The sequence below is a fragment of the Palaemon carinicauda genome, chromosome 41 (assembly GCF_036898095.1).
Source record: "Palaemon carinicauda isolate YSFRI2023 chromosome 41, ASM3689809v2, whole genome shotgun sequence".
NCBI lineage: Eukaryota > Metazoa > Arthropoda > Malacostraca > Decapoda > Palaemonidae > Palaemon > Palaemon carinicauda.
The window spans coordinates 29,222,080-29,241,066 of NC_090765.1; the positions used below are offsets into that span (position 1 = coordinate 29,222,080).

General features: G+C 34.2%; 1 protein-coding gene across 4 annotated transcripts in view; it reads left to right on the top strand.

Moving 5' to 3' along the window:
* The first annotated feature begins 1,664 nt into the window (after positions 1-1,664).
* The window catches only part of LOC137632488 (F-box/WD repeat-containing protein 2-like), a 477,230-nt gene continuing 459,907 nt past the window's right edge, over positions 1,665-18,987 (top strand). For 2 of the 4 annotated variants that reach the window (XM_068364443.1, XM_068364446.1), the window contains exon 1: positions 1,665-1,813. The gene's annotated coding sequence lies outside the window, so the exon portion shown is untranslated. The remainder of the gene's footprint in view (positions 1,814-18,987) is intronic. The other 2 variants (XM_068364445.1, XM_068364450.1) reach the window with 2 other exon arrangements.

Consider the following 18,987-nt stretch of genomic DNA (forward strand, 5'->3'; position numbering starts at 1 on the left):
TATTTAAGGACATGACAGTTCGTTAGCTACACGATGTGTAGCAATTCTTCTTGGATATTTTGGTTCTGAGAATTTGATGAGACCACCTAGGGCTGTAGCTAAAACCGGAAAACTAACAATATCATTAGAATTTGTATACTCATTCACGAAGCTGATAGTATTAAGTACTGTGCATCGCTAAGACTACTTCATAAACTGTATAATACTACTGACACTATTGTTATTATTATTATTATTATTATTACTTACTAAGCTACAACCCTAGTTGGAAAAGCAGTATGCTATAAGCCCAGGGGCTCCAACAGGGAAAATAGCTCAGTGCGGAAAGGAAAAAAGGAAAATAAAATATTCTAAGAAGAGTAACAACAATAAATATCTCCTATGTAAACTATAAAAACTTTAACAAAACAAGAGGAAGAGAAATAAGATAGGAGAGTGTGCTCGAGTGTACCCTCAAGCAAGAGAACTCTAACCCAAGACAGTGAAAGGCCATGGTACAGAGGCTATGGCACCATGACACCCGAAAATTGATACTCAAACGCTTGGAGAAAGTGACACGCCGCTCGGTCCTTTAAGTTTAGAGTATGCTAGTAGATGTAGACTAAAGGTCCAAACGTTGTTAAGCCTTCAATATCTTACCTTAATATTACAGACCTGCGGCGAGGTTCCTTACTGCCACTTTATCTAATAAAATCGGTGAAAAGGCGTCAGGATTTAGATAAAGGAAAGGCTTGGATTAGAAAAGTCAGGATTTAGATAAAGGAAAGGCTTGGATTAGAAAAGTCAGGATTTAGATAAAGGAAAGGCTTGGATTAGAAAAGTCAGGATTTAGATAAAGGAAAGGCTTGGATTAGAAAAGTCAGGATTTAGATAAAGGAAAGGCTTGGATTAGAAAAGTCAGGATTTAGATAAAGGAAAGGCTTGGATTAGAAAAGTCAGGATTTAGATAAAGGAAAGGCTTGGATTAGAAAAGTCAGGATTTAGATAAAGGAAAGGCTTGGATTAGAAAAGTCAGGATTTAGATAAAGGAAAGGCTTGGATTAGAAAAGTCAGGATTTAGATAAAGGAAAGGCTTGGATTAGAAAAGTCAGGATTTAGATAAAGGAAAGGCTTGGATTAGAAAAGTCAGGATTTAGATAAAGGAAAGGCTTGGATTAGAAAAGTCAGGATTTAGATAAAATAAAGGCTTGGATTAGAAAAGTCAGGATTTAGATAAAATAAAGGCTTGGATTAGAAAAGTCAGGATTTAGATAAAATAAAGGCTTGGATTAGAAAAGTCAGGATTTAGATAAAATAAAGGCTTGGATTAGAAAAGTCAGGATTTAGATAAAATAAAGGCTTGGATTACAAAAGAAATCACCGGCCCACGGCACCGGTTCTAGTTTCTCGTTTGCATGACCTTGAACAAGAACGAGAATCAATTAAAATCGTAACCCTAAAAAAGTATGCCAACTTTTTTGAAGAGATTCTTACTAGAAATATTTCAAAGTTAATTTAATACACCTGCAATTGCACGATTGTTGCTAACATATAGAGAATATGGTGGTAAAATTCCCATTTAGTAAGGCGGATATAATGACTTCAAAGATGGCGCCCGTATCGGTATAGTGTTACTTCATAGTGTTTCGTGATGTTATCTTGCGACGTGTTCATTGATATCTTAAAGGGACATCACTACAATTTCAGTGCAATATACAGTGCACACCAGATAATAGAATACTTTAAGTGATAGCCAAGCTACGCCGTTTGCTCTAGCGAGTCAAGATAAAGTTCCCGCCCGAAAATTACGGTTTACTCAGAAGCGAATGTCTTGGTAAGTAAATTGTTTACCAAGTTTTTTTTATAATTTTTATCCTCAAAAGATGCCAATTTTCTCTTCAATCAAACATTCTAGAAATGGAAACATCTGGGTACTTATTGTAGTTATTGTTGTAGCCGATATGCAATGGATTTTATTGCATTGACTGCATGTTTATTTTGTGACATAGGCCTACACGTAGTATGCATTTTGTAGTTATACTGTAGATTTTTAGGCAAACGATTTCTAAATACTTTAACGTAATATTTATGACGTCAGTAACACCATAGACGCACATATACGAATTTTGGCGGGTAGCCGACATCAAACAATTGAAAATGGTCGTAGACAGCCCAAATATCAGTCCAATATTAGACATTCAGCTATTTATCAAGAGTTACGTAAGGTAGGGCAATAAAAAACGAACAAACGAAGCATTTTTCATTGTTTAGGAACTCCTAAAACTTGCAAATGATAGCATGAACTCCTAGGGTAGGAAGTATCAAAGGGTCTTAGTCGTGTAGAGTGTTTGGGATGGGGGTCGGTTTCCAGACATTATCCTACCTTACAATGTTACCTTTAGAGACGTTTTTACGTAACAGTTTTCTTTGTTGAAGACGTCCTTGGAAAGAAGGTCATTTGTGATACCATGTCTCCGATGAGAGCACCAAAATACTCTTGAATCAAAATGGTTGTTATTGGAAGTAGGCATTTATCTATTGTGCTGATATTGTGCTGAATATTGTCGTACAGGTTTACGTGTTAGCCGAGTAATACTCTAGGCACTACCCGTTAAGCAATTATTATTATTATTATTATTATTATTATTATTATTATTATTATTATTATTATTATTATTATTATTATTATTATTCGTTATCTATAAAACAGCTAGATTTACATATGTTTCGCTCGAAAATTTTGCATTCTTGCCACTGATCAAACATAATTTTGAAACCAAGTTGATATTAAATAAAGGCAATTAAAGGAAAAAACTTCGGTTCGTATAGAGCATGGCTTTTAACCCTATAATTTTATGTTGCCTTGAATAAAACTGTTAACCTTTTTAACGTATTGGACTGGCTTCTCTTTATATACACGTAAAAGTGAATGTATTGGTCTTTGGCTGCATGATGTCGTACACTATAGACATGTTTTGCGACCATTACTGCCTGCTTGGTGCATAAAAGACCCATCATACGGCAATATTTTTCATATATTTATGTATATTGCTACCAGAGTTTCTAAGAGGTTAAAGGTGAAAATAAAAATACGTCCTTGCATCCAAAGATCTGTTGTTATTATTATTATTATTATTATTATTATTATTATTATTATTATTATTATTACTATTATTATTATTATTATTATTATTTTCATATATTTATGTATATTGCTACCAGAGTTTCTAAGAGGTTAGAGGTGAAAATAAAAATACGTCCTTGCATCCAAAGATCTGTTATTATTATTATTATTATTATTATTATTATTATTATTATTATTATTATTATTATTATTATTATTATTATTATTATTATTTTCATATATTTATGTATATTGCTACCAGAGTTTCTAAGAGGTTAGAGGTGAAAATAAAAATACGTCCTTGCATCCAAAGATCTGTTATTATTATTATTATTATTATTATTATTATTATTATTATTATTATTATTATTATTATTATTATTATTGGCTAAGCTACAACCCTAGTTGGAAAAAAAGGATGCTATAAACCCAAGGGCTCCAACAGAGAAAGTAGTCCAGTGAGGAAAGGAAATACGGAAATAAATACACTACAAGAGACGTAGGCCTAATGACCTACTGCTGATCAGATGTGATTAAGTTTTCCTCCACATCTTTAATTTGGCCTAAGGGCATTCTAGTAGCACTAAGCATGGTTTATAGGGTATACTATACGTAAGTATTTTGTTATCGTCTCATTCTTTATAAAGTGACTCTTCCGTACTTTCTTAACAGAGTGATTTAACACCTTTATATTCAAGTTCAGGTTGTAGGCTAAGCTTGTTTCTATACAATTCACGGCTCCATATCTAACATAATATAACCTGATAACCTTTTCAGCTAGTGATTGTTAATAAACACAAACTAACTTCACTTAAGTTTCATGCCCGTCACAGTAGCATAGTTAGAGAGGGTTTGGGTGAAAGGTCAGGAGGAAAGGATAGAGATAGATGGAATTATTTTCAAGGGTGGATTTGGAGAAGGGTTTGGTTGAGGAAGAGGCTTTCGATAGAACTAATTTGGGTTAATAACAATGATTTCTAGCGAAAAATGGAATTCGTTTTAAGAAATAGAGGATTAAGCGGGGTTTACACGGGCGAGCAGCTCGTCGAGCCTGGCTCGACAACCCTGTGTTTGAATTGATGTTCGAGCGTGTAAACGGGTTATTTGGTTGTCGAGCGCGCTCGTCGAACGGCTCGATGAAAGTCAGGCTCATCATCGTAGCCAATCCTTCGTCCACTTTGATCCTTTTTTTTTTTCCTTCTTAGTGCCACTGCTAAAGCAATGGCTATCAAATCGTCCTGGTCGAGAGACATGTTGATGTTGTTTTAGCACGAGGCAAACTGAGGCTCGATGTACTGTCTGGAAGCTCTTCGAGCCGTTCTACAAGTTGGTTCGACAACCGGGCTCGGTGAGCTGCTCGGCCGTGTAAACCCGCCTTTACTGGCTGGCTAGTTTGGCAGTTTTCTCAGTATGATCAATGGGGTATAACTTACGTATCGATCGATTAAAATATGAACGCCATTGTACATCCTATAAACCGATGTCAAATTTATTAATGACATTGCAATCTCGAGGGGTCAGTTCTTATTAAATTCAAAAATAAAACGAACTAATTTATTACCTTTGGGAGACTGATTGAGATTTATGCGATTGCGTTTTTTCCCTCCAGTTGTAACCTGTTTTTTTGCACGAGTTCCCGGATGTATGAAATATGGAATTCACTGTGAGTTAAGATGTTTGCAAACTTAATATTATTTATGTAGCATAATGTAAACAATATTGTAACTGTATCTGTACAATCTGTCTTGCTAAAAAAAAAAAAAAAAAAAAAAAAAAAAAAAAAGTTCCCGGATGTTGTTTCACAAGAGCCCTTATTTCTTCTCCGCTTCATTCAGTTCCAACATGACTACAGTCAGATAAAACATCCTTAAAAGGAGAGTTTAATATATTTTGAAATTCAGTGTAATTTTATCCATTTCAGTAATTATTTAAAACATAAATATCTGAGGTACGTGATATGAATCATATGTACAGTAATTATGATACTTTAATTCCATGCCCCTTAAAGAAACGACATAGTTTTCCACCTTGTTATTTTGTGTTTATTATACATTTATGACCACTACTATTGCCATTTATGACCATTACTATTGCCGCTAATTCCTCATTTTTGGTGTTTCCCTACCCAAAACATCGGTTTCCTCGAGGAATCCACCATAATTGTTTTATGGTGAGGGGCGGGGGTAGGAAAACTGATGAGTGGGTGATTTGATCTGATATTCATTGGTCAAAAAGGGATAAGAAACAAATAATGAATAGGAAAAGTATTTGGTTCATGCATTTAACTATAAAATAAATCATATTTACTCTAATTTGAGAATGAAGAAGGGTCATCAAGGCATCCGACACTTTAGTTTAGGTATTGGGTTTTGGATGTTACATATACTCTGTATAGTAGAGAGAGAGAGAGAGAGAGAGAGAGAGAGAGAGAGAGAGAGAGAGAGAGAGAGAGAGAGATTCAGAAAAACAGTCTGAAAAAATAAATTAGTCCATGAGGAGTTCGTATAATAATAGAATGATATCCCTTTACTCCCATTACTGAGAGAGAGAGAGAGAGAGAGAGAGAGAGAGAGAGAGAGAGAGAGAGAGAGAGAGAGAGAGAGAGAGAGAGAGAGAGAGAGAGAGAGAATGGTCACGTACTAGGTTATAGAGGAAATAGGTTTATGTTTCTCAGGAGGAGAATTTTTACCAACTTGTGATTTAATTTATTCAGTTTGAGCATGTGTCTCATTATAGTTTACATTTCATCCTAGTTGGCTATATTTATATTTTCTTAAAGAGGAGTTTGAAATCTATTAACTAATAACATGAAATTATCTGCCTGCCTTTATTAGGAAGTAAATGGTGCCACAGGATGTAGTTTGTTACGAACGTTCCCTAACGTATCAGATGCAGAATTTTTTCCAGTTGTAAATTGGTATTTATTTTGTTTTTTGTTTCGTTTGCTATTAACCAGGTTAATGAGAATCTTATTACCAAACGCATTAGATTTAAAATCTGTTTATCTTTAACTAACGTATTGCTCTTCAAAGCCGGTTTTAAAGCTCCTGCTTATGTTATGAATTGCCTTTATATATATATATATATATATATATATATATATATATATATATATATATATATATATATATATATATATATATCCCCTGTTGGAGCCCTTGGTCTTACAGCATCTATCTTTTCACACACACATATATATATATATATATATATATATATATATATATATATATATATATATATATATATATATATATATATGTATATATATACATATATATATATATATATATATATATATATATATATGTATATATATACATATATATATATATATATATATATATATATGTATATATATACATATATATATATATATATATATGTATATATATGTATATACATATGTATATTTATATATATGTATATATATTTATATATATATGTATATACATAAATATATTTATATATATATATATATATATATATATATGTATATATATATATATATATATATATATATATATATATATATATATATATATATATATATATTCCCTGTTGGAGCCCTTGGGCTTATAGCATCTAGGTTTTCCAAATAGGGTTGTAGCTTAGTAAGTAATAATAATACACACACACACACACACACATATATATATATATATATATATATATATATATATATATATACTGTGTATATATATATATATTATATATATATATATATATATATATATATATATATATATATATATATATATATATATATATATATATATGTAAAATGTATGTCTGTGAATGGTAAAATTCTGTTCAAGTGATCCTTTAGATCGTGCTCCCACCTCAAGATCGTGACCTTGAATGAGTTATTGGAAGGTATTCATAAAAATGAAGGATATCCTTGTAAGCATAAGATAGAAGTACAAGGTAATTCTCTGAAGCCAAAGGTAGAAGTATAAGCAAGTCTTTCTTTCCATATTCATAATGATTACCTTTTACTTGCGAGGATATCCTCCAAGCAGAAGTAAAAGGTTGACTCGTGTTTTGGGAGCGCTTATTTCCATGTTGGAAGTGGTAAGATTTCATTTGTGCTGTCAATATAAGAATGAGTTTAGTATTTATAATACATATTTAATGCCCTGTTTTTACCTGTATTTAATTAAGTTTACGCATCAGAAAGAACACAGACGCCGCCGCGCTTTCCCCTAAGCATCGCTGGCGGCATCTATCCCCCACCCCTTGCATTAAAAGTTCTTTGACCTCTTTTTAGCTCCCCCACCCCTTGCATTAGAAGTTCTTTGACCTCTTTTTAGCTCCCACACCCCTTGCATTAGAAGTTCTTTGACCTCTTTTTTAGCTCCCACACCCCTTGCATTAGAAGTTCTTTGACCTCTTTTTAGCTCCCCCACCCCTTGCATTAGAAGTTCTTTGACCTCTTTTTTAGCTCCCACACCCCTTGCATTAGAAGTTCTTTGACCTCTTTTTAGCTCCCCCACCCCTTGCATTAGAAGTTCTTTGACCTCTTTTTAGCTCCCCCACCCCTTGCATTAGAAGTTCTTTGACCTCTTTTTAGCTCCCCCACCCCTTGCATTAGAAGTTCTTTGACCTCTTTTTAGCTCCCCCACCCCTTGCATTAGAAGTTCTTTGACCTCTTTTTAGCTCCCCCACCCCTTGCATTAGAAGTTCTTTGACCTTTTTTTTTTTTAGCTCCCCCACCCCTTGCATTACAAGTTCTTTGACCTCTTTTTAGCTCCCCCCACCCCTTGCATTAAAAGTTCTTTGACCTTTTTTTTAGCTCCCACACCCCTTGCATTAGAAGTTCTTTGACCTCTTTTTAGCTCCCACACCTCTAGCATTAGAAGTTCTTTGACTTCTTTTTAGGTCCCACACCTCTAGCATTAGAGGTTTTTTGACCTCTTTTTAGCTCCCACACCTCTAGCATTAGAAGTTCTTTGACCTCTTTTTAGCTCCCACACCTCTAGCATTAGAAGTTCTTTGACCTCTTTTTTTTTAGCTCCCACACTCTAGCATTAGAAGTTCTTTGACCTCTTTTTAGCTCCCACACCTCTAGCATTAGAAGTTCTTTGACTTCCTTTTAGCTCCCACACCTCTAGCATTAGAAGTTCTTTGAGTTCTTTTTAGCTCCCACACCTCTAGCATTAGAAGTTCTTTGAGTTCTTTTTAGCTCCCACACCTCTAGCATTAGAAGTTCTTTGAGTTCTTTTTAGCTCCCACACCTCTAGCATTAGAAGTTCTTTGAGTTCTTTTTAGCTCCCACACCTCTAGCATTAGAAGTTCTTTGAGTTCTTTTTAGCTCCCACACCTCTAGCATTAGAAGTTCTTAGACATATATTTCTAGGTTCCATACTTATAGCATTAGAGGGTCTTCGATCTATATTTTGAGGTGCCTTACTTCTAGCATTAGAGGCTCTCTATTTTTAGGTGTCTTACCTCTGGCATTAGAGGCTCCGCTTCGCTGTTTCTCCTGTCTTCTAGTTTTCAAGATCTTCTTTCATTAGATTATCTGTTTCTTTCGAGATTTCATTGTCTCTTTTCCTTAGTTCGTCAGTGTCCTTCTAGATTTCAAAAGAGATTTCAGTGCCGCGAGTCCTCACTTCGTCAGATTCCTCAGGGAAATCGAAGGCATTTATTCTTTACCTATGTGGGCAATGAGTAAAGAGATGAATACTATCGATTTCTCCGCATACACTATCATGCCAAAGTAAATGACGAGCAACATGATATATTTACCAATGTTGTCTGGATATATCCTTACTTGAATTGCGAATTTTGGGACAATGCTGTTGAAGAACTACACATCACTTACCGTTCAGTTGAACCATTCTGCCTCCATCCTCATTCCCCGCAATCCGTTTTTGCACCGATACAAAGCCTCGTACTTTTTCCAAGAGTCTCCTTTAATAAGACATCGTCACAAAAGCCCAAGCAAAGGATCCTTCAAGGCGCATACATTATGATCTTCAAAGCTCAGCTGCCAACGGAAGATCCCGTGTCTTTCTATAGGTCGGGCGATATAAAACGAACGATCGGCAACTTCGGCAGCAACCAAAACCATCTGTAGTTGATGGTGTTCCGAAGACGTAACACATAATTCTTACCGGCAGCTTCCTATTCCGCCAGAACGCGATCTCTGCCAGTTAAGTGAAATCCTTCTCCCAGTCATCAACTCATTTGCTCTTACTCCTATTGACGCGCAATTCCTTGGTTAGATTTCGCCAGCTACATACAGATCACGTGAGGTGTTGCAGGCTACGTTTGAAAAAATGAAGATCAGGTCTTCAGAAGTCATTTGAAGCTCGGGGAGGAGTTGTTCAGGAATGCTCCTTTGAAGACTTTTGGAAATTCGGGAACGTTTTCTTCCGAAACTGTTCTGAGATTCCGTTCTGGAGGCATTCAGAATTCCATGCTAAGTCTATGGCTATTTTTTATGAAGCCATTTGGAAATCCGGGAAAGTTTTCTTCCGATACCGTTCTGAGATTCCGTTCTGGAGGCATTCAGAATTCCATGCTAAGTCTATGGCTATTTCTTCTGAAGCCATTTGGAAATCCGAGAAGATTTTCTTCCGAATTCTTTTAGGACTCGCGAAAAATTCCATTCTTGTTTTATAACAACAACAACAACAACAACAACAATAATAATAATGATAAGGAAATAATAATAATAATAATAATAATAATAATAATAATAATAATAATAATAATAAACTTCGTGATTTGATTTATGGATTTGAGTTGAAAAGTTTTGAAGACGCTAAACGCGCAACTTTGCAGTTTGAAGGAAACTTTAAGATACCCGGACGAAGGGCGCGAAGGGTAATTGAGGTTTAAAACAAACCGAATTGAAATAGTGGATTTCAGCTAAATTATTTCAGGTTTGGGATTTAGAACAATCTATTTCTGGTACGAATCGATATATACATATATATATATATATATATATATATATAATATATATATATATATATATATATATATATATATATATATATATATATATATATACATATATATATATATATATATATATATATATATATATATATATATATATATAATTTGTATATGTGTATATATACATGCATGTATATAAGCTTTTCCAGTATATGATTATTCTTTGTATATATGTATATTTATACGATGTATATATATATATAAATATATATATATATATATATATATATATATATATATATATATATATATATATACAGACATATATACATACATATACATATATATATATATATATATATATATATATATATATATATATATATATATATATACAGACATATAATATATATATATATATATATATATATATATATTTATACATATATATAATATATATATATATATATATATATATATATATATATATATATATATATATATATAAACTATATTAATATATAAGAATACAGTATATTTGCATGTACTGTACACACACACACACACACACACACACACACATATATATATATATATATATATATATATATATATATATATATATATATACATACATACATACATACATACATACATACATACATACATACATAAACATATATACTGATTGTACATACATACATCCCTAAATACAGCAGCCTTCGTATTCTCCCAACTGATTATGCATGGAAAAGCAAATGTAAAATGCATATCACCAAGTTATGGCTTAACCTTGATATTTCATCGAGATTCCAGGTGTGGACAAGATATCTGTCCGCAAGCCACTGTACATTTTGTTCTTCAAAACGGAATAACATCTTGAAATCACGATCAAGTGTGGGTAAACGGGGCATGTATTGTTTAACATGCCTCACATCCACAAAATCTGCCATCGTGCTGAGAATCGGACAGAACAACCTTTCTCTTCGAACTGCAGTCTGCTACTGACCAGACTCAGCTTTTTCGAAGCATATGCTCTTTATATGAAGTAAAGGGTCTTCTTTATGTATAACCATTTACTTTTATGTGATTATAAGGATATGCTTTTGCTCTAAAAGTAGAAGCTTTTGCTTGAAATGTTTATGAATACAAGTAGAAGGATTTCCTTCATATTTTGCAGTATAAGCATATCCTTTTCTTTATGAATACCGCCCAATGTTTCATTTTGTTTTGTCAAGCTAATTGATATAGGGCGTGTGGTAATATATAGTGAGGCTGTCTGAACTCCCCTGGTAAATATTTGCCACCTAAATTCAGGGTGAACCTGTAATTATTATGATTGGTGTTATTATTGCTCTCATATTCTTGTTGTTGCTGACATTTTCACGGTATAATTTATGCATTTTTCTAATAAAAGCCAAGGAGCCTTTTACTGAGATTACAATATCGGCGTGATGCCAATTCCAAAAGAGTAGAGCAATTTTAAGATGGAACAATGAAGACAAGAAAAAGAACTGAATCATCAAACAAATAAATAAAGACCATCATTACAACATGTGTTTGTTGTGTTCTCTCATACTTTAATGGATTATTATTATTATTATTATTATTATTATTATTATTATTATTATTATTATTATTATTATTATTATTATTACTAGTTGAACAACATCCCTAGTTGGAAAAGCATGATGCTATAAGCCCAAGGGCTCCAACAGGGAAAGATAGCCCAGTGAGGATAGGAAACAAGGAAAGTAATAAACTACAAGAGAAGTAATAACAATCAAAATAAAATGTTTTAATATCATTAACAACATTAAATTTGATCTATCTTATATAAGCTATAAAAACTTCATAGAAACAAGAGAAAGAGAAACAGGATAGAAATAACGTGCCCGAGTGTACCCTCAAAATAGAGAACTCTAGCCCAGGACATTGGATGACCATGGTACAGAGGTTATGGCACTACCTAAGACTAGAGAACAATGGTTTGATTTTCGAGTGTCCTCCTAGAAGAGCTGCTTACCATAGCTAAAGAGTCTCTTCTACCCATACCAAGAGGAAAGTAGGCACTGAGCAATTACATTGCAGAAGTTAACCCCTTGAGTGAAGAAGAACTGTCTGGTAATCTCAGTGTTGTCAGGTGTATGAGGACAGAGACGAATGTGTAAAGAATAGGCCAGGCTATTTGGTGTGTGTGTAGGCAAAAAAAAAAAAATGAACCGTAAGCAGAGAGAGGGATCCAATGTAGTACTGTTAAGAAAAGGTAAAGTATAACCGTTCATGGCATAGCCTATATTTTAAGTGTTTACCGTGGTAAATTAATAAAAGTTGCCAAACTTATAGATTTACTAACAAAAAATACGCATAGAACAGATAGATACTTGTGCTAGTGTCAATACGCTGAAACGGACAGTTGTAGGGATTCAAACGAATTGCGAAAATAGTTGTAAATTTCTAACCAAAATCGACTGTTTTGATCTGAAAGGTTTCAGGGTTTTAAGTCTGGAACATCATCCATGAAAGTTGAATTCCTAGATCTCCCATATTTATTACCTTATTACCAGTCACTAGGCCACTTTTGGGTAAATTTGTTGTAAAGTTCCACACAGCTTATTTGGTAGTTCAAATATAAAAAAAAGCTCCCCTCGACTTCTAGGGATTTCTGTTATAAGACATAATGAATACAACTTTGCGGTCATAATTAGTGAATTATTTTCATTCATAAGAAGATAGCAGGTTTCTTAATCCAGCCTGATTGAAACGAGTAATGAATAAATGGTTTTATCGAGTAAGAGTGCTAATAGCTCTGGCGGATGGATATGTATTTTAATACCTACAACTTTTTAATGAGTTCCCAATTATCATATTTCACGAACTGTCTAAAATATAGTTATTTATGGGGATAAGATATTTTGCCTACATACATGTATTCCTAGACTATTAGTCACACCTTCATGAAGATGTGTAGTTATATGTTTCTTAGTCTGAAGATTCTACAGAGATCGTTTGGGAGCGGCTCCCCCTTTTTCTTTCTCGTTTTCGTTTTCTTGCCAATTGACCCCTTCGATGTGTTATCTCTGTTTGGGGTGCAGATTGCCATGTGGCGTGTCAAGAATACGTCCTCTGATATGTCGCGATATCCCTTTCATTAGGGATATTCGCTCCAGGAGTTAGAATTCTGGGTACCTTAAGGTAAATTCTCTGGGAATATCGCCGTAGTTGTAATATACCCCAGGAAGCTACCCTATAGGAACTTCCATCAGGACGACATGGCCATCTCACCCAAAAATAGATTTTTCGCTTCGCTCAAAATCCATTTTCTATTCAACTTGCATTTCGGTTAGCTTGAACGACTGCTTTTATTTCGGACCCAAAACAATTTTTGCTTTGATATGCAAGTATATTTTTAATTTACATGCAAACATCACCTTTTGATTTATTGATTACTGATATACCAAACATATATTCAATTAGAAATCTTGTAAGGACAGTGAGACAAGCGTCACCAAGATCAACTGATACTTTATTTGAATGTGCACGGAAGTATATTACAAGGTGCGGACGGAAAGGTAGGATGACGTTGGCGCCAAGTCAGATTGAAGTGCCCGCCAAAATATATGTGTTTTCTTACACTTACAAATATATGAATTATGGGTTAACAGAAACATGTTATGAAACGATACATATATCAAAATGTAGCTCTGGTAGAGCGGAATATGTATACATAGGAAACCACAGTGTGGCGAAGAGAGAATTTAAATAAATAAGTAGTTTGTCCTTACAATCTAGTTATAATTATAACCATGACAGACGTTTGTAACCTGGTCTTTAAAGGCAATTTAAGAGACTTCTGGAAGAAATGCACCAGGGTAGAAGTACACTGCAGCCGCATGTAGGCCGAAAGAGAAAAGTCATCGGTACGCAGCCTCTTTATAAAAGCTTCGCTTGATAAGCTGTGCTTTACTTACCCAGAATTTGGTATACTGATATCTATATACTGTCGACGCATTCAACAGATGCTAAAAACTACGCAATACTAAGTATTTTTACTTAGTTTCTCTTGAAAATATTTTTACAATGGGAAAGAAAGTCCTCCACAGTAGTCGGTTAAAACCCCCAGAATACAAAATATTACATTATGTTTTTCATGGTAGTTCGTTCATCTTTGAATTATTTTTTCCCTCTATGAGTCAGGTTCTCATTTTATTCGTAGGGTGGCCGTACCGTCAACTCTACCTCACGTGGTGCACTTTAGGCATTACTTAATGATTTTTGCCTTATCCCTTCGACCCCTAACAGCACCCACTTCTAAGTCCACTTCCGTTCTTTATTCCATATTTTTAAACCTCATAACTTTTACTTATTAACCCTTTTACCCCCAAAAGGACGTACTGGTACGTTTCACAAAAGCCATCCCTTTACCCCCATGGACGTACCGGTACGTCCTTGCAAAAAAATGCTATGAAAATTATTTTTTTCATATTTTTGATAATTTTTTGAGAAAATTCAGACATTTTCCAAGAGAATGAGAGCAACCTGACCTCTCTATGACAAAAAGCAAGGCTGTTAGAGCAATTTAAAAGATATATACACCAAAATGTGCTGGGAAAAAAGTAACCCCTTGGTGGTTAAGGGTTGGAAATTTCCAAAAAGCCTGGGGGTAAAAAGGTTAAAACAGTGGAATTTTCCCCTAGTTGCACCTAAGGGCTGAATGGCATCCCAAACCTAAATGCCAGGCCAAATGACATATTTCATCATTCCAAATCATATTCTCCATCTGCAAGGTAGTTCCTTTTCCAGTGTTTACGCTGGTTCTGTAATTCCCTTGCCTATAGGTAGCAACTTCCCTTCCTCTTCCGCTTACAATTAGATTCTGTACCAACCGTGTTTCACACAATTGTACATAATTCCTTTTGTATATATTATGCTTGTATCTTCGCTCCTCCCTCGCACTAAAACGAACATGAAAATTCCTGTCTGGTTTTTCCTCTGTGATATTGTCTGTCTTGTGAACTTGTCATGTCCTGTTGCCTTGAGGTTTTGTATAAAGGAGAGTGTTCCACAACAATATAACTCAGTCGTTTCCAATCTGCCTTTGTTTTCACAACTCCTCTCTCGGCCCGTCACAGTTCTATTCTTTCATGTAGATTTTCTTCAACTTTCCATTTTGAGCTATGTTCACATTTTCCCATCACGGATATTCAGTTAGGTTCTGTTGTTACTTTAAGCAGGTTCTTTTTTTTCATCCTTCCATGTTTAGGTAGGTTCTCTTTTTCCATCTTAAATTAGGTTTTTTTATTCCGCATCTATCCATCATCTTTCAGTAAACCCTATACTCTTTTCTTGCCTCCTTTAGCAGATTCTCTTCTGTCATCTTTAGAGAACCTGCCCTCTTCTGTGTTTACCTTTATTTATTTTATTTTTCTATATTCTAGCAAGTTTCCCTCTTTATCCATTATGTAGGATCTCCCGTTCTTTAATTTTTTTCTGTCTTACCATACATTTTCCTCGCCTTTCCTTTTACATTATTGGCAGAATTTATTCCTCTCTTATATTTAAGCAGAATACCCAAATCTATAGTTAGTGAATATCATTGTCGTATACACATTCACATGATTTGTGTCTGTCATTGGTTAAAGTAGCATGCCAGTATCACACTAATGTGAGAGCATATTCATATTTATTTTGCGTCTCTTAGCTATAGTTTTAGGTTTTCTGTATCTGTGGATGAAGGCGAGTAAATTATGTTTAAATATACCTTACGTTGATGCTAGGTCTCGGACGTGTTTCCCCGTTCACACACTTGTAAAGTATATGTGATTCGGCAGTGCTAGCTGGCGTATACGCCCATTTCCCGCTGTGTATCTGACCGTTCTGTCCATCAACCGAAGAGGGCGCCTGGGGTTATGATAAGACGGCGCTGTGAAATATCGTATTAGGAGGGACGCGTGGCTTCTATCGCTCTTTTAATACGTGTTTCGAGGAATTTTGGGGGCCATTAGGATCGAGACTCCGCTACGAAAGATTTCTCTAAGGGCACATTTCCCTGCATTGGGAAGGGTAAAATGAAGGTTTTCGGAGCGAGATTAAAGAGGCTTTCGCTTCAGTTTGAAGATGAGAAAAGAATAACCTTTTATTTTGATATAAATTTTTATATATATATATATATATATATATATATATATATATATATATATATATATATATATATATATATATATTTATATATATATATATATATATATATATATATATATATATATATATATATATATATATACACTGTTTTACTGCAGAACAAAGGCCTCAGATATGTTCTTCCATTGGCGTCTGTTTATGGTCTTTCTATGCCAGTCCATACCAGCAAATTTCCTTAGTTCGTCATTCCATCGTCTTCTCTTTCTTCCCCTGCTTCATTTGCAATCTCTATGGACCCATTCAGTTATTCTAAATGTCCATCTATTATCTGACATTCTCATTATAGGTCTTGCCCATGTCAATTTCCTTTTCTTACATGTTAGAATATACTCTACTTCAGTTTGCTCTCTTATCCATGTTGTTCTGTTGTCTCTTAATGTTATTCCCATCAATATTCTTTCCATAGCTCTCTGAGTTGTAATCAGTTTATGTTCTATGGCTTTAGTATGCCTCATGTTTCTAATGAATAAGTTAACTGGTAGGGTTATCTGATTAAACACAATTTTTAGAGAAAGTGGCATTTTAATTTTCATAATCTCATTATATTTACCAAAAACTCTCGATTCTTAGCTTTTAATTACGGTCTCGCGTCCTGGGGAAACACTTACTATCTATCGTAAGTACGTGTATTAATTAATAATCTCTAGATGTTCGTCCATAACTCTTATTTGTTGTCTATCTGCATTTTCATTGGACACAGTCTTAATTTTACACATACAATATTCATTTACAGTCGTATATTTCTGCATTCTCTATTCAAATCTTGTATCCCTTTGTAATTCCTCCCATGATTTATTAACGCACAACTATGTTATCTGGAAATCTTAAGTTGTTAAGGTATTCCCTATTAATTTTATTTTCGGCATTTTCTCGATATAAATTCTTAAATACTTCTAGGCATGTTGTGAATAATTTAGGAGAGATGGATTCTTCCTGTCTAACCCTTTTCTCAATCTGAATTTTCTCACATTCTTTATGTAAATTTAGGATTGCTGTACTTCCTGTATAGATATCTTCAGGTGTTTTAACATAAGATTCATCTATTCTTTGTCTTTGAAGGGTTTTCATTACTGCTGAAGTTTTGACAAAATCAACATAGGCAAAGCAGCTGGAGAAGATGACCTAACAATTGATTTACACCAAATGTCTGCAAGAATGCTCAATATCTACAGCCTGGAAAAACTTTATCATCATATTATTTTACACGAAAAAATAACAAAATTCACGCACACACACATATATAAATATATATATATTTATATATATATATATACACATACACCTGGTCAAATGTTTTGTATAATGCCATGATCAGTGAAGCTCTACTATATATAGTATATATATATATATATATATATATATATATATATATATATATATATATATATATATATATATATATATATATATAGTTAGTAGGTTGGCCATGGCCTCAGCCAACTGTTGATATTCTACCATTAGAGAGTTATGTGGTCCTTTGACCCTTTGACTGGCCTGGCAGTACTACATTGGACCCTTCTCTGTGGTTACGGTTCACTTTTCCTTTGCCTATACATTCACCGAATAGTCTGGCCTATTCTTTACAGATTATCATCTGTACTCATACACCTGACAACACTGAGATTACCTAACAGTTCTTCTTTACCCAAGGTGTTAACTACTGCACTGTAATTGTTCAGGGGATACTTTCCTCTTGTTAAAGGTAGAAGAGACTCTTTAGCCATGGTAAGCAGCTCTTCTAGGAGGACACTCCAAAATCAAGCCATTGTTCTCTATTCTTGGGTAGTGCCATAGCCTCTATACCATGGTCTTCCACTGTCTAGGGTTAGAATTCTCTTGCTTGAGGGTACACTTGGGTACACTTATTCTATCTAATGTCTCCTCCTCCTTTTTTGTTAAAGTTTTTACGGTTTATGTACAAAATATTTATTTTAATGTTGTTACTGTTCTTAAAATATTTTATTTTTCCTCGTTTCCTTTCCTTACTTGGCTACATTCCCTGATGGGGCCCGTGTGCTTATAGCCATCTGCTTTTCCAATTAGGGTTGTAGCCTAGCAATTAATAATAATAATAATAATACCCCTTCATCTATACAAACCTTTTTACCACTTTTACATACCCTCCCTTTTCTCTCCAGAAGAGAGAGTCTACGATTCAGAAGTACTAGGAGGTAGGTGGAAAGGAAGGTATAGAAAGTGTGAGCAAAACAGACGAGAATTAGGTAATATGTATAGTGGGGAAGGCTTATGCAATGCTGATGAGTACTGAGCTGGTGTATGAAGTGATTATGTTATGAAATTTTACTTCAGAGCCATTCATACATGGTTCCGCAATATATAGTCTTCTCTGGAGCCGCCATTGTTAGAGTAAACGGTTTATTGTTGAAGTAGAAATAGTAGATGAATGCTTATATTGTAGGTATACCGTAACGTGGTGAAAGGGCTTGTTCTTCGCCATGATCAGAAGAGCTATACTAATCAGGGCCACCCAAACTAGGTTGGTTTGTTGTGAGCGATCAGACGAAAATCTCCCACCATCACAAATACACAGTGGTTATTGTGGTAATGCAAACTGGCTAAACCCCTGACATAACTAAGGACATGTCTGAGGCCTTTGTCCTGTAGTGGACTAGTAATGGCTGATAATGATATATATATGTATATATATATATATATATATATATATATATATATATATATATATATATATATATATATATATACATATATATATGTGTGTGTGTGTGTGTGTGTGTGTGTGTGTATGTGCG